The following is an 18,614-nucleotide window of genomic DNA, read 5'->3' as shown; positions in this document are numbered from 1 at the left end:
ATGCGTTGACCAACCACCCATAACTAATCAAATCTCGAAATATCATGCGGTTGCAGTACACCAAGTCGTTCTAGATTACTACTTTCTTGTGAACACATTCTTATTCACATCTAAGTGCGCCCTTCCTCACCCAACGTGTGCAGATCTATCACATGGTCATATTCTCCGCACTTTGCAGTGTTGACCAATCTGGTTCTGACACGTCATTGAGCCTAATAAGTCATTTGTCTTTCATTCGCATTGTATCTCCGCTCATTTGCAAGCTTCAACAAGTAAGTACCTTCATTTATCTACCATATGTGTATGATAATTGTAACTACATTTATTGCAACCATAATTATATTGGAGAAATAATTTTACTAATAATTTGTATAATAGAATTATTCAAAATAATAATAATAACATTGTTATATCATAAATTTTATTTTTCATAATAGAAAGTCAATGATATAACTATTACATAACAATTATTTAATAATATCTTTTTTCAAATCAAATAAGTATCACCATAAATTAAAGTAACAACTATATTTTTATTAGCATGATCATTAATGAAAATTAATAATTAACAACTATTTTTCATAAATAAACACCCAAAATCAATATTTACACAAAAAAAAATATGCCAACCACATAAAGGATGGAAGGACGGTCGTCAAAGGGGCTTCTTTCCCTCAACTCATCATTCGGAAGGTCACGCTACGCCGCTTCTTTCCTTAATTAAAATACTCAACCAATAAACATTTTTCTACTTAAAGAACTATGTACCCTTGATTCCCCAACTAAAAGAGGGATACGTATGACCAAAATCAATCTTGTCAAATACAACAATAAAAATAAATAAATTTGTTCATTTTAATAATTAATTAATTAACCAGATAATTTAATAATAAAAAATGATAATAATAAAATCATATATTTTAGTGAAGGGACCGCCTAAGACGGGAGGGTAGGGTGTTAATACTTTTCCTACCTTTTAACCAAATCCTGAACTTGAATATCAAAAATCTAAAAGCCCAAGGTAATTGAGCTTAAAATATTTTTCTACATTTTTAACTATAAAATGTAGTGACGACTCTAAATAAAGTCGTTGTGAACACTCAATTTTGTCCGACCTTGCAACTCCAAAGAAGATAAACGAACATACCTAAATTATAGTGAGTGCCACCACTACTGCTAAATCCATTAGAATTTAGGATGGAGTTATCATAAGAATGCTTCCTTTTTCTAAAAGAAATATTAACTTTGAGATATTATGCATGCTTTAATCCTTGAATAACTCTTCAATATTAAGAAGTTTTTTCTATTAGTAAAAGTCATTGGCCTCAAGGACTCGACATTAAAGTGAACATACCAAAGGAGGCAAAATTGGGTTGAGGATTAATCAAGAATAATTATAGTAAATATTCAACCAGAAAATTACAATGAATACATGTAGTTACAGAGCAAATATACACACTAGATTAAACTAAAAAATTCAGAAGAAGGTTGTGTTGTTACACATCTTGAAGCATGGTGCTCTTGCAAACCATAAGGCATAATATGAAAGTGGTTTCCCTATTGTCAACCATAGTGTTCACTTTATTGATGTTTCAGCCTATAACATTTGATCCCCCACATAGACTCTATTGCCTTACCCCATACAATATTAACGGTGCTTCATCCATTAGCAACCAAAAGAAGCTTTCGAAGGATAGTTCGGATGAGTATATACAGAGAATGCGGCAATCAGCACTGCAACAACATTGTTATTTCTTCTATTTGCTTCTTTCTTCATGATCATGTCATATTTGTTGGTTGGAAATTTTAGTGGCACTGTTTTCTCATCAGTGGTGTAGAGGGATTGCAAATTTGTATTGGTGGTTCTCCCATCCTATTTCAAGATGGTTTCAACATGCTGCATAAACAGTAAAATATCATAAGTAGATAGTTAGCTAAGAGGCATACTTGAAAGGCAAACCAGGAAGTATCTCATCATTTGCCTATGCACATAATCACTATTAATGGGAAGCTTTAATTGGAATAGTCAGTAAATTAAGGCAATCATCAGAGAATATCATCTATCCTAACAGTTATAATATGAGACATTATGGGATAAAAAATAAGAGAAAAACTGATCTAACCCTGTAGGAAATTAAAAGAGATGCAAACCAGAAGTCATGGCTGTTTGCTATATTCCATTTCAGTTACACACTCATGATTAACCAGCATGAATGGAAATAGTTATTGAGCAGTTTCAAAATGGGTAGCTAGAAAGCAAAAGGAAGTGCAGTATGATCAGTATAAAAAGGTATACAACTATCAGAAAAGGGAGACAACAACAGTGATAAAAAAGAACAGACATTACAGACACACATACATCGCAACATATGTAGGGAGGTATAAGAAAAGAGATATCAGACATACACACAAAAGGAGAAGATAAACTCATACATGTGCACATAATAACTCAGTGAGCACACAGAGGAGAAACAATCAGAGACATCAGAATGTGAAGAATTAAGTCAATTCATAGCAGGTGCAGGAATATCCAGGAACAACAATCGTCCGGGATGACATTCAAGGGGTAAAAGACCGGGATACACATTCAGGTAAGTTGCCTATTTCATTCATTTCCAGCCATATGATTTACCTAGTTTAGGTTCCAAATATTAAAAGAATACAAATACCCATATTCCATTAAGAACTAAAACTAAGTAATACATCCCGACAGTCTTAATATATGATTTGTTCATGAAAGAATTCCCACCCAAGATTAGTGCCTTACATATATTCTCAATCAACACAAGCATTAAAGGGATAATTAAAATCCGAATAGAAGAAGGATATGATTTGTTACCAAAGGCCCGCCACTGTCGATTCCAAATGGTGACCTTACTGCCTTCATCACCAAATTAGGACCACCGTACATCGATCACGTCCATCCCGTTCCTTTGCCTTTAACAAGCTACTATAAGGATTAAGAACTCTGTGATAGTTAGAACTAAGAGATGAAGGTCCATAGTTAAAGGAATAGGGAACAAAAAGTGAATTAAGAAACAAAAATGCGAAGAAGAACCAAATCACCATAAACCACCGAGAGTGAGAATCGAACCACCGCAAATCACCACCGTCACGAACCAATGCCATATCGCTCTCGGTTGCCCACTGCCATAGACGAAGAAGCTTGGTGGCTTTGAGGCTTCACTGTCGATGGATCTCTTCGGTGAGCTCGGTTTAGCCATAAACCGTTCCCTTTGTCGGCGCCGTTGAGATGAGAAGGACGGAGAACAAAGAAGGAAGGGAGATAGCATGTCGAAGCAGTGTCGTCATCGTCTCTTTTGCCGACGTGAGCCTCTTGCTCGCCATTGCTGCCGCTGGATTGAAAGAAGAAGACAAAGGAGGAAAGGTTGGATTTAGGGATTTCATTCCCTTTTTGGGTCCCCTTCACGTGCAAATGGGGTTAACCCTTCTAATTAACTCAATAATTTTTCTTTTTGTTATTTTTATTTTTGGTTGTGCTAATTTATTATTGATATAGTTGCTGTGAAACTGTAAGGAATTGAAAGTATCCATTATTAGACATTAGCTATTTTAATTAGGAATGTTATAGTAAGGTTACGGTTCGAGTTGTCTCTAACTCCCATAGAAATGAGGAGAAGGTCTACGATCAACACCGTCTCTAAACTATAAATTCCCTACATATATAATTAATAAACGATTTTATCACTAGATTCTATATGCATAAATAATTAAAAACTACTTTACCAAATAAATTTTATGGGATTATTATAGTAAGGTTACGGTTCGAGTTGTCTCTAACTTCTCCGAAAATGAGAAGAAGGTCTACGACCAACACTATCTCTAAACTATTAATTCCATATATATTAATAATTAATAAACTATTTTATCATTAAATTCTATACACATAAATAATTAAAAACTATATTATCAAATTAATTAAGGAATTCTTATAGTAAGGTTATGGTTCGAGTTGTCTCTAACTTCTCCGAAAATGAGAAGAAGGTCTACAACCAACACCGTCTCTAAACTATTAATTCTATATAAATAATTAAAACTATTTACCAAACAAGTTTTATGAGACTTTTATAGTGAGGTCATGGTTCGAGTTGTCTCTAACTCCCATAGAAATGAGGAGAAGGTCTACGACCAATACCGTTTCTAATCTATTAGTCTTATTGAATCAAAACATTTATATATTAACCAATTCAATAAATTAATCGATATTTTCCAAATCATTAACAATCAACCAAATTAAAAACAATTTTTGAACTAGAACTACGTAAGCATTGATCCCCTTAATAGGGGTACGTAGGACCAAAATCAATATTGTCAGGCTCAATAATAAAAATAAATAATTCTAAATAAATAATTGTTATGGGTATAAAAGTCCATGTTATTAGCGAGGGTACCGTTTTAATACGGGCGGACGGGGTGCTAATACCTTCCCCGATCCGTAATCGACTCCCGAGCTCAGAATCTCTGTCTAAATACCATTTTATCCAAATTGGGCATAAATAGTGTTTTTCTACGGTTTAACCGCAAAAAACGTAGTGGCGACTCCAAATCAATCCGGAGAGGTAAAAATCGAGTTCGCCTCTCCACAAGTCGTATGGCCGGTCTTCCAACCGAAAATCAGGTCGCGACAGTCGTGCAGCCGAAAATCGGGGCGCGATAGCTGACGACTCTACTGGGGACTTTTTGATAAAGTCCGACCCATAATCAATAAAATGTGTGTCTGTTTGTTTATTATTATTATTATTTTCTATTTGGTTAATTAGTTAATTTCCAACAACACGAAAATTGCATGTTTAATTATTAATCGTATGTTATGATATCAATATGAATTACATGCTTAATTATTAATTGTATGTTATAAATATGAATTGCATGCTTAATTATTAATTGTATGTTATGAACATGAATTGCATGCTTAATTAATAATTATATGTTGTATGTATGAATTACATGTTATAAATATTAAGTGCATTTTTTATGTATGTATTATTTTTGTTATAGATGATATATCATGTACATATCATGTACACAATTTAAGCACACACATATACCCTATACCCGGATATTAGTAATACCTTTTTGAATAGAAGGAACACTAGCCTCACTAATCACGGTCTTTGCCGCTTCTAAGTGTTGGTGATGTGGACCACTCATATTGTTACCTCTTATTATGAGTTAGCCGCTCGAACTGATATCCTGTTTTTAACTCATAATATTTAGGTTTCTCTATTGGAGAGAGTTGCAATATGAGCTCCTTATAGGGAGTCTAGAACTTGTCAAGGGCGTCCATTGTAAGTTAGAACCCTATCCTAAGATGTTGTACTTGTTGTGAATCTTGTGATTTGTATCATGTTCTTATTATAGCGTATTGTTTGGAATTTTTTCATGTAAAATATCATACACTTGAGGGAAATTCCTATTCCCGAGATTATCATAAAAATAAATATGATAAATCATTTTGGCCCTGAGCTAGCCGCTAAACCACTCCCAAGATACGGTTCATTACCCTAACGGACATGCATTTTTTATTTTTAGACATTTCATTCATCATGCATTAATAAAAGCACATCATTCAAAAAATACCTTCATGGATGCATAAACATTGAAAGGACATATTAAAACATTCATTCAATTATCCATTCATCTATGCATTCAAAAATAAAAATATTCACTGATTGACTTATGCTTTCATTCATGCATTCAAAAAGAAATTTTTTATTGATTGACTTATACGTATATTCATACATACATAGATGTATGAAAATTCATCATCCACTACTTATGCATGTATTTATTCATTCATCATAAATACATACATGAAAAAAAATATCATTAAAAAAAATCATTTCAATCCATGTATACGCTAACTGGAAAAAAAACTAGCATTCAAAATAATTCATTCATGAATGCATATAAGAAGAATAAATTACTCACACATTCTTTTAATTAGCTATCCATATATGCATTTTTTTAAAAATAAAAAATACATCATTCATAAATTTTCTTATTTATTTGTATATTCATCCATTCACTTATGCATCAAAAAATATATAATTCATGCATTCATCATTCATGTAAAAAAAGACATATAACTCAAACATTTATTCCTTCATTGATTCATTTCATTACTCATTCATGCATTGAAAATGAAAAAAAGAAAACTATATCATTTAAACATTCATTGACTCATGCCTTCATATATTCATTAAAAATAATACATTACTCACCCATTCATTCATTCATGCAATCAAAAAGAAAATTCATTCATTCACTCAATCATATATTCAAAAATAAAAAAAAATTGATTGACTTATTCATTCGTTCATCACATTAAAAAAAATTCATTAAGTGGCTTATGCATTTATTCATTCAATTATTCATGCATACATTATTCATACACTCTTCTACTGATTCATTAATTAATTCATGCATACATGCATTTCAAAAAAAAAACTTATACATTTATTCATACATTCATTTTAAAAAAATAAAAATACAATAATCATACATTCATCTACATTTTATTCAATCATTCTAAAAAAATTCATGTATTCTGAAAGAAAAGTAATTATTCATTGACTTAGACATTCTTTTATGCATAAAAAATTAGTAAGTAATCATTCACTCATGTATACACGCAATTTAAAAAAATAAACACATTATTCATACATACACCCACTTATGCATACATTCATCAAAAAAATAAAAATAAATCCTTCAAAATATTTTATTTCACACATTACAATATCATACATTTTTGCGTTCATTATCGCAAACCTTCTCATCTGATCATAAAAAGAAAAAATATTTCATACATCTTCACATAGTCTACATACATACAAACTCATATACATCATAAATTGTATTTTCTAAGAGTCTCATGCACTAAAAAAAGAAAATTACATGCATTCCATAGTTGCATCCCATGTGTTTTCATTCTCACATCATTCATACATCCCAAATAATTCAAATGCATCCTCATATGCACGTCATGCATTTTAAGGTAGTATGAGCTCAAAGTTAGCGTACTTGCATTCCATGCATCATTTCAAGTTATAAGTTGCATCTCAATTCATGTAACATGATAAAACAAAATAAAAAAATTCACTTTATGCACATCATGCATCAATAAGAAATCATTTTTCTGCATGCATTTCATGATCTCATTGTTAAGGAGACCCATCAATTAAAGATTTATTGTATGAATAGTATTGTTAAACTTAACTGAAAGCAATCAATTTTGAAAATGAAGACATTCAAGAAGACAGAGAACTCCAAGTATGTGGGAGAGACCATATTCGATAATGCATTGTCTTCGACCCCAGCTAAATTGGAGAGCAATTTGTAAAATTCTCATTTAAGGATCCCAGTCAAGACCAAGTTCATCTCACACTTACCCAAGTTTCCTTTTTCATGAATAAAGATTTACTTTCACATGCATATCATTTTAATAAGTATATACTAATGCATTGATCATACAAATTTCACCATTTTATACCTCATCATACTAACACCACTCACTATATTTATCCAAATAACACATAACCAAATAAACCCAATAAATTTAATCTATGCATTAAAATGAGATATTTGATTAAAAAAGGATTCAAAAGTAAAATGGAGAATGATGCAAATGTAGGAACTAAAAAATGATGTACATCTTCAAGCAAATTTTTCTAAATGACACAAGGCATTTTTTGTAATTTCTAAATATCTTGGAGAAATCCTAGTCACCCCATTTGAGCCTAGAGATAATTTTTGAATAACCCTCAACATTTTAATAGCCTGGGGTAGACTTTCAATCGTTTTCCTTGAGATTCAATTATTAAAAGAAAAAATATTCTTCCACACCAATCATGTGACTAAAGAATAAGAGAATAAAATGAATGTTCCTTGCTTAAAGTAAAAAAAGAAAGAAGAAAGAAAGTTTGCTGATAATCCTCAATTAATATCTCAGGCAAAAGTTAGGGCAAACTCAAGTACAAAATGAATAACCACAAAAGTAACCATTCATGAAAAAATTTTGCCTAAATTTTAGGTCATTCTTATCTAGAAAAATCTCTTAATAAATTAATGTCATGCTAGAAAACTATTGAAAACTAGGAAAAAGAAGAAAGGTGAATGGTGGATATGAGAAACACAAGTTTTGAGCATTATATCATTTTCTTGAGAACCTTAACCAAACCACGATACAAGCTTAAAAAGACCTTGTCGAGAACTTATTTGCCTAAGATGTGCATCATGACAAAAAAATGCTGAATCCACAAATCTCATAAAATTTTGATAAAATATCTCATCTTTAATGCATAAGTTAAAATTCATTATCATCATCATCATCATCATCATATCAACACAAGCCCAAACAAAAATTAAATATCATCAACCACAATCAAATCTCAAACACAAGATCAACCTTCTATCATTTGTAAGTTCGCCATCACTCATAAGCCAAACACAAATTCAATTCTATCATAACCACCACTACAACTACATTAACCAAACCTAAATTGAATTCTATCATCACCATCACCACCATATCTACCGAAGCCAAACTCAAATTAAATTTTATCATCACTACCACATCACCACTCATAGCCCAAACACTTAGGAAAATTGGAAGCCTCTCAAATTGGGGCAAGTTTTAAGATGATTCATGGTCTAAAGTCTTACAGTCCAAGTTTACCAAATCAATTTGAACAGAAGAATGACTCAAATTATCATACACTGAGATAGTGGAAAGTCACAAGAAGGTCAAACTGGGGAAGATTTTGGGGGTGAACTAATTTTCTTGTGAAAATTTATGAAAAAACTTAAAACTGGGGCAATTGTGAAGTGAACTTTCACGACTCAATAAGTTGATTCCATCACAAGAAGAAGAAAGATCTTAAGTTATCGTCTTCAAAGAAACCTTCAACAACGACTCATACATGTCTCCTACTTCCTATCAATTCAAGTCGCCACATCGGGGGTGTTCACAAAAAAAAAACAAGAAAACAAAAGAAGATAGAAAAAAAAAAGATTCTAGGTTGAAAACCCACATGGGCAACCTAGGAAAAGGAGAGTGGTCCTAAGTCGAAAACCGGGAAGGGCGACTTTGGATCATAATAAAATGAGAGAATTCTCGATAGATGCCTAATAAGGTGTTTTGAGCAAAAATTAGGGAATATTAAATGAACACCCCAAGTTAAAGACTCACTACTGGATATCAACAATCACCCAAATTGGGACAACGTTTTGGAGAATCTAAGTTGTAGCCTCCTGAGTGAAGACAAGCGTTCATAATAGGCACACAAGGGCAATTTTTGTTCTTACAAAAGGCATCAACATTTTCGAGAAAAATACTATGCAAGCCTACACTGAAGCAAAATAGTTAGGTTTAGTCATTGTCCTCAAGGCCATACCTTCAAGTAAACTGGGGCAGATTTTGATGAAAACAACTATGACACCAATCAACATCAAACAACAATGGTCGCTTCAGTTTAGTTTATAAAAATTGATTAGCGTCATCTGGAAAATCATAAGTAACACATTGTAACATTTGTGCATGGGTCTTACTCATCATTCCATTACATTTAAACAAAACATATAGTATTCATATCATATATGGGATACATATATTACAACATAGCTATATCTAGAAATGCATAATCACATTCATATACTAATCATTATAGCGCAAACAAATAAACAAAATAATGCTGAATCATACATTGCACATGCATCTTCACATTATTCTTCCAATAAACATAAACAAACAAATAAACATTGCGTTGCATATAACAAAACATTCAAACATGCATCTTCACATTATTCTTCCACTAAACATAAACAAACAAATAAGCATTGCATTGTATATAACAAAACATTCAAACATGCATCCCTACATTATTCTTTTAATAAGCACAAACAAACAAATAAACATTGTATTTCATATAATGAAACATTCAAACATGCATCCCTATATTATTCTTCTATTAAGCACAAATAAACAAATAAAACATTACATAATCAAGTATTCAAACATGCATCTCAATATTATTCTTCTAATAAGCACAAACAAACAAACAAAACATTCCATAATCGTTCATTACATATAACCAAGCATTCAAACATGCCTCTCTACATTATAAGCACAAGCAAACAGAAAAAACATTGCATAGCACATAACCATGCATTCTAACATGCATTTCTACATCATGTTTGCATAACTAATTGATGTGGGACCATCCCATCCCACAAGCGATTTTTCTAGACACACCAAAACCTTCTTTATGGCAGCATGAGTGCCTCAGCAAATCTCTAATTCTTCATGCCAGCACGGGTGCCTCAACAAATCCCTGATTTCTTATGGCAGCACCGGTGCCTCAGCAAATCCCTGATTCCTTATGGCAGCACAGGTGCCTTAGGAAATCCCTGAATCATTTTGCCAACACAGGTGCCTCAGCAAATCCCTGAATCATTTTGGTAGCATAGGTGCCTCAGCAAATCCCTGATTCCTTATGGCAGCACGGGTGACTCATCAAATTCCTGAATCATTTTGGTAGCATGGGTGCCTCAACAAATCCCTGAATCATTTTGGCAGCACAGATACCTCAGCAAATCCCTGAATCATTTTTGGCAGCATGGGTGCCTCAGAAAATTCCTGAATCGTTTTGGCAGCAAATGTGTCTCAACAAATCCCTAAATCATTATGGAAGCACGCGTGCCTCAGCAAATCTCTGGTTCATCACATCAAATGCGGGAAGTGCCTCAACAAATCCCTAGTGTATCACAGCAAACGCGGGAACTACCTCAACAAATCCCTGGCCCATCACGACAAACGCGAGAACTACCTCAATAATTTCCTGAATCATTTTGGCAGCACGGATGCCTCAACAAATCCCTGAATCATTTTGGCAGCACGGGTGCCTCAACAAATCCCTGAATTATATTGGCAGCACGGGCGCCTCAACAAATCCCTAAATCATTTTGGCAACATAGGTGCCTCAACAAATCCCTGAATCATTATGGCAGCATGGGTGCCTCAGAAAATCCCTAGTTCATCATGACAAATGTGGGAACTGCCTCAAAACATCCCTGGTCCATCACGACAAACGCGGGAACTGCCTCAACAAATCCCATAATCATTTTGGCAGCACGGATGCCTCAATAAATCCCTCAATCATTTTGGCAGCACGGGTGGCTCAACAACTACTTGAATCATTCTGGCAGCACGAATGCCTCAACAAATCCCTGGTTCATTACGTCAAACACGGGAACTGCCTCAACAAATTCCTGGTGCATCACGACAAACGTGGGAACTGCCTCAACAAATCCCTAGTTCATCACAAAAATGCAGGAATTGTCTCAACAAACCCCTGGTTCATCACGACAAGTGCAAGAACTGCCTCAACAAATCTCTGGTCCACCATCTAAGCATCGATAAGCTTTATGAAAATTCAGTATCTTCCCAATGGCCTTTTTCTAAGCCTTGACAAAATAGCGTTCACTTCTTTACTATTTACTTACCATGATATCTCTCAAACCTCAGTTTGCTTGCTATCAGTTAAGCAACACGTAAAGAGGGGCAGCTGTGAACACCCATTTTTGTCTGGCTCAGAAAAAACCCAAAACTTTTCGAATAAAAAATAATAGAATTTCGAAGATGGTTTTCTAAAAATAATAAAATTAAACATGTTATGTTAAGGATCCTAAATCTAAATGATTAGGTTAACCAAAATTAAAATTCAAAATAATAAGACTATACCATTTGTTAAGGTTCCTAAATCTAAGTAGTTAGGTTAACCAAAATTCAAATTTAAAGTAATTGAACTCTCAAAAAAGGAATTTTTAAAGTTATTCTAAAAATAATAATAAATAAAAGTAAAAAATGAATGAATTAAATATTTGATTATATTATCATATAAATTAAAGATTTGAAAAATATGTAATTTAAATCATATCATATCAATTTTATTAAGTTGTGTAAATCACCTTGATAATAACTAAATCTTTAAGGATAAAAAAAACAAATCAAGATTGCGATATGGAAATACGCAAATCAAATTAGAAAGTTCATATCAATCTAATTGTGTTGCACAAGTCAATTTGATTAGAAAATTAAATATTTAGAGATTTGGAATCAAATAAATCAAGGTTGCAAATCAATCAAATAAGTTAAAGATCGCAATTAGAAAATATGCAAATTAAGTTAAGATTGGAAAATTTTATATCAATATGATTGTGTTGCACAAATAATTTTGATTATAATAATTAATCTTTAGAGATTTAATTTGATGAAAAAATTAAACCTTCAGAGATTTGGAATCAATAAGGTTGCAATCTGAGAATAATCAAATCAATCAAATTTCAAATCAATTTGATTATGTTGCAAATCTGATTTATTTCAATTAACATCCTCTAATCAATTAATGGAAGATATTCTCCTCATTAAACACATGTGATAAGTCATAGTCTATAAATAGAGTGACTTATTCACCAAAGAAGAGGAGGGAATTCCACACACACAAAAAACACTAATAAGATAAGAATTCCATATAAAAATTACTAACAAGAATTGCATACAAAAATCCCTTAAAAAAGAGCTCTGCATACCAATCCGCATATGCGTTGACGAGTCACCCATATCCAATCGAATCTTGAAACATCATGCGGTTGCAGTACGCCATGTCGCTCCAGATTACTACTTTCATGTGAACACAAGATTATCCACATCTAATTGCCCCCTTCCTCACCCAACATGTGCAGATCTACCACGTGGTCATATTCTCCACACTGTGTAGTGTCGGCCAATCTGGTTCTAACACGTCATCGAGCCTAGTTAGTCATTTGTCTTTCATTTGCGTTGTATCTCTACTCCTTTGCAACTTCAACAAGTAAGTACCTTCATTTTTCTACAATATGTGTATGATAATTGTACCAACTTTTATTGCAACCATAATTATATTGGAGAAATAATTTTACTAATAATTTGTATAATAATATTATTCAAAATAATAATAATAATAATAACATTGTTATATGATAAATTTTATTTTTCATAATAGAAAGTCAATGTACATTTATTACATAGAAATTACTTAATAATATCTTTTTTTTCAAATCAAATAAATATCACCATAAATTAAAGTAATAACCAGATTTTTAATAGCATGATCATTAATAATTAACAACTATTTTTAATAAATAAACACCCAAAATAAATCTTTTAACAAAAAATAAAATTTGTCAACCACATAAAGGATGGAGGGACGGTTGCCTAGAGGGCTTCTTTCCCTCAACTCATCATTCAGAAGGTCGAGCTACGCCGCTTCTTTCCTTAATTAAAATACTCAACCAACAAACATTTTTCTTCTTAAAGAACTACATAGCCTTAATTCCTCAACTAAAAGAGGAATGCGTAGGACCAATGTCAATCTTGTCAGGCACAACAATATAAATCTGAAGTCCTCAAATAGTCGTCTTTTGAGAATCAATCCTCCAGGTCTTCCCATAATTATTAAGCATTCTCTATGTAGATAGTGCTTTGGGAAATTTGTTATGTGAGTGATCTTGTAATATAAAAAATGACCATAGTGTTGCATATTTCCCAAGAATCAAATATTGGATCTGATTGTTGTGGTATTATTATGGAACCATTGGCAAATTTGAATTTTTTTTTTGGACAATAGAGCACTCTTCATGGATTAGCTCCATAATGGTAATTCCTTCCATCCAATGGAGGTGAAACCACAATGATGCCCGTATTCTCACCTAGATGGAGATAATAAGGACTTGTTGTGTTTTGTGAGGAATCAAGTGATTGTGAATTTCCTTGTGTTGCTTCTAAATCAACATCCATGGTAGTATGATTTGTTGTTAGTTGGAAGAAGAATTAAAAAGGAAAACATAATGGAATGACAGCAAAGCTCTTAACTTGAGAGCTCTGATACCATAAAAGAATTCATGGATGTAGACAAAATGATGATAACATTTGTATTGATTGATAATTTTTTTACAATGGTGTATGCTAATATACATATTCAAAGTAACTTGTAAAAGAAGAAATGACTAACTAACTTATAACTAATTTACAACCAAGACAATTCTAATTAAAACATGTGTAAAATATGGAAAATATGCTCTGTTACTGAGTCCATTGTTCCAGAAATGCCTTCAACTAAAATAATTATGTGCATGAGTGATTCTGCAAGAATCACTTCATTGATGTGCCAAGGATTCTGATGCACAAAGGTGATGCTTCTAGTATGCCAACAAGATACATTTGATGCGCCAATTATCTACGCTATGACTTGATATCTAGTGTACCTTCTAATGCGCCAAAGCGTGTGTCATGGCCTAATTTCTGGTGTGCCAAGACATGGATATGATACGCCAAGACTTGGATATCTAGTGAGTGTTGGCACGGTCATCATGCGCATCCTAACATTGTCAACTCCTGATTCCTAATCCATGTTGGCATGGTAAACTGGTGCCTTTTGACTCAGTCATGGCCTGATTCCTGATGCATATTGATACGGTTAGCTGGTGCCTCATAGCTTGGTCATGACCTAATTCCTGATTCATGTTGGCACGATCGATTAGTGCCTTCTAACACATTCATGGCCTGATTCCTAATGCATACTGGTATGGTCAGCTGGTGCCTCCTGACTCGGTCTTGGCTTGATTCCAGATGCATGTTGGCACGATCAACTACATATTTGGTGTAACAAACTCGGTTGATCAGGTGCATCTTGGCATGGGTCATCTTGGCATATATATGACTGAGTTTATTAACATGTTAAACGTTTCATTTTGCACAGGCATGTCCATTTACTATTTTCCCATTTTGAAAAAGGCATTAATCGTTTCATTTTGTAGTGTTATTTTTCCATTATGAAGATATTATTAAAAAGGTTCTTCCAATTCTTGTTGGACATGTGTCACACTGTGATAAATAAAAAGTTCAGCTCAACTTGCCTTCTTTCATTGAGCACCCTATCATATGCCTTTTCTTTTCTTTTTTAACTATATCTCAATTTTTGTAGTATACACTTTCCATTTTATAAGGCTAACATAATGCAAACATATCAAAAGTAGCATCTTTCTCAACACCACCCACATTGCTCAAAAAACCCTAATTTATTACTTCTCAACAAAAGCTTGTTTCTATTAATACTCTTCGAACCTTTTATTTTAAAAATGTGACACCTTGATCCTAGTGACATCGTTAGATTGTACACAAGTACTCATTTTTGGATGGTGGAGATGGGCCTAGCCTTGCCCCATAGCGTGTTATATTTCGACCTTCGTGCCAACTGTTATATCGCTTTCTCTTCATTTCCTTTGGACCGCTATGATGATTGAAACAAGTTAGGCTTGAGTAGGAGGAGTGTTCTCTAGTTTCGTCATTCTAGATTTTTGTTTCCTTGTTATTATGTTGCTTGTTGAAGGGATTAATCTATGATGTTGTTCTTCATAAAGGGCTTTTCCTTCGTCCAAAGCTCAAGTAACTCCTCTTTTTTTATTTTGCTCTTTTTTTATTTCGTTGGCATGGTGAAATAGTTGTAGGGTTTCTCATAGTAGAGTAGTATAGAGGTTGTGTAGTCTTTCTTATACCCTTGCTATAGGGTCAGTAGGGTTGTTCCTCGTGGAAGGTAGGTGTGTGTGATAAGTGGGCTCTAAGTCATTGGTAAGTGATAACACTTCAAGTGGCGGGTCTTATATGATCACGAAATTTCTTCTCGGATTGTCTAGTAAGGGATCCCGACTAGCCATGAAGGTTACAAGTCTTTCTTTTGTTGGGTTGATGGTGAAGTGCTAGGAATATAGACATCCTTCTTGCCTGGGAGTGTTTGGATGTTGACGTGGTGATCGGGTTACCCAATCATTTTGTTTTGTATGCCTCGGGGAAGGACGATAATTTTTGCTTCGACCGTTGGGTGGAGCAGGAAGATCACTTCTTATTTTATTTGAATGAAGTTTTCTCGCAGAAACTCGAGCTTTGTCTTCTTCTAGATTGGTGGTACACCTTGTTCCTCGGCCACCTTCGATTGGCCCCTTCTCAACTTCATTCGAATATGTGGGGTATATTCGGGCTTTCGATATATTCTATATGGCAAGGAATATCACCTACTCCCTAACAGTCTTTTCTGGATGTTCGAGGTGACCTATTGCATGAATATGAACGAGAAGCAGGCGGGTCATTGTGGATGGACATGCCTCTAGTCCAAGAGCGGTAGGGCATTATTTACTCCCTTCGAGCCGAACTTTAGGCATTGGATGGGGGCTTTCTATCATCTCCATTTTCACAAGGATAACACAATCTAGGATTTCAAACCAACCAACGAGAGGTGATTTCCTTTTCACTAGAACGAGAACACCATCTAGGAATTAATGAGCAGTAAAGCTTTGAAGAAAGCAAATTTACTATCCATGATCAGATGGCTGACTCAGAAATAAAGAGGTGACTTAAGTTGGGTATCCAGTTACCTCAGTCATCTTTGTCCAGAGGGGAAATTGCTTTCAAGCCCATCGTTGGTAGGTTATTTTGTTTTTTTTTTTCCTATTTTGTCCATTCTTTCTAACTTGTCTTTTTCTTGTATTTCAGTTGAAATGGTGGACAACGGGCAGATCCGGAAGTTATTGCGAGATACTAACCAAAATGTGGGTCTTGTTGAGGGGGCTGCCCAACCCGAGTGCTTCTTCTTCTAGGAAGCACTCGCATAGAAGGTCTCCTCTATCTCCCTCCAAGGCACGAGGTCCTTCTTCCGAGAGTTGTTCGTCCTCTCAAGCGACCACATAAGCTTCTCTTCCACCTTTTATTGGTTATTTGACCCCTTCACAGTCTCCTCTTTCTCTAGGAATCGACAAGGGTAAATCCATTCACTCTAGCTCTTCTCGGTCCGTAAGATCGACTGATGACTTCTAAGCTCCCCAAGACCTTGCCAAGTTGTTGCTTTCCACTTAGGATAAAGATGCCTTCGACCAAATACCTCTCCTTACTCTATTTAGTAACTTGAAGTATTGGTCGGTGAAGAGCGACTCTATGATGAAGTATCTAGAGTCGGAAGCGGTTTTGGAATCCCAGGTAGGGGGTTTTTAGAGAAGACTTGTCATAAGCTTGAGAGCCAAGCTCTAACTACTAGGGAGAAAGTATATTGGCCACTATGATACGACCCGTAAGGAGGCAGCTGATGTTGCCATCGAGTTGCTCCAGACCCAACATGAGTTAAGTTTAGTTGTTGCTTGGGCTGGGACACTGAAAAAGTCAAGTCTCGACTTAGCACCAGTTTCCTGTAAGAGAAGGAATATCTGATAGGGCTGAAAAATGTCTATTGTTTAGCCGTGATGAGGCTGCCTAGATGAAGGTGGAGCCTGATGATGTTTGGGCTCGAATGGAGGTCCCAATGATGGATAAGGCTATCCTCCAAATGTTTGTCGTGAATGTTTCCCTCCATTCCTCGAATAGAGGTCCCAATGATGGATAAGGCTATCCTCCAAATGTTTGTCGTGAATGTTTCCCTCCATTCCTTTGAAAACACCAACAAGTAGATCTATCTGATTCATCCGGATGAGGACTTGTCTTGGATGTATGTTGGTGGTTTCGTGGAGGAAGGTCAATTATTCTTCAAGAAACAATACGAGAGCATCATCAACCTGCCAATTCAAGTTACAATATGTAACACCATAGGGATGATCATTACAGGTTGTCTATCATGGTCATGTCCGATCTATGTTGGATGAAAAATGTTGATTGGCCTGACCGTGATTTGCACCACTTTCATGTTGCAATAAATCCTGAGGTTGGTTTCTTTGTCGGCGGTACTAGGCTATCTTATGGGAATAATTTAATTAGTGTTAAGCCATGTAATAATTTTCTTCCAACTATGGCTTGTATGGTTTGTACTTGTTCAACTTAGCAACTTATAAGGTTTATGCTTGTTTAACTTAGCAACTTGTAAGGTTTGTACTTTCTCATTCTGGTTAAAGCTTGTAAGACTTGTAATACCTCTTTCTGGTTAAAACTTATAAGACTCGTAATAGTTCCTTGTGGTTAAAGGTTGTAAGACTTGTAATAACTCCTTGTGATTAACAAAATTGCATCTCCTCTATATTTGCTCAAGATTTATTGTTCAGCTTCCAACTTGATTATCATTTTTATTTTGATGTTTTGAGTGACGAAAACCAGTCGCCAAAGATGGTTGATATGTGAGATAAGACCTAACTATCATTGGTGTGTCATACTCGACAAAATTAGACCCGATTACAAATAACTCGTCCAAATATGTGAGATAAGACCTGGCCACATTGGCGTGTCAAATCAACAAGCTTAAACCCGACTACGAATGACTCGTCATAATCTGTGAGATAATTTGTGTCATACTCGGCAATGTTAAACCCGACTATGAATGACATGTCATATTCTGTGAGATAAGTCCTAGCCACTGTTGAAAGATAAATTTGAGGAGCTTTCCCCTCTCAACAAATCGTTCCTTAGCAAGGTGCCAATTTGTTGAGAGGTTATTTCTCTCTTTTTTTGTGTGTTCTTTGTTATTTGATAAGTAAGTGAACTCGGTTTTATTCTTTGATCGCCATCTCGGCTTTGTCAGAATAAA

At 34.4% G+C, this 18,614-nt stretch overlaps 1 long non-coding RNA gene across 1 annotated transcript; it reads right to left on the bottom strand.

Moving 5' to 3' along the window:
* Positions 1,360-3,439, bottom strand: LOC109350944. Its single transcript, XR_002108157.1, has 2 exons — positions 2,840-3,439; positions 1,360-1,897 (listed from the first exon to the last, which is right to left on the bottom strand). It is a non-coding gene; the product is annotated as an uncharacterized LOC109350944 (long non-coding RNA).

Source organism: Lupinus angustifolius, chromosome LG06 (genome assembly GCF_001865875.1).
Source record: "Lupinus angustifolius cultivar Tanjil chromosome LG06, LupAngTanjil_v1.0, whole genome shotgun sequence".
Taxonomy (NCBI): domain Eukaryota; kingdom Viridiplantae; phylum Streptophyta; class Magnoliopsida; order Fabales; family Fabaceae; genus Lupinus; species Lupinus angustifolius.
Note: the sequence above shows the minus strand (reverse complement) of the source record. Positions and strands in the feature narration are given on the sequence as shown.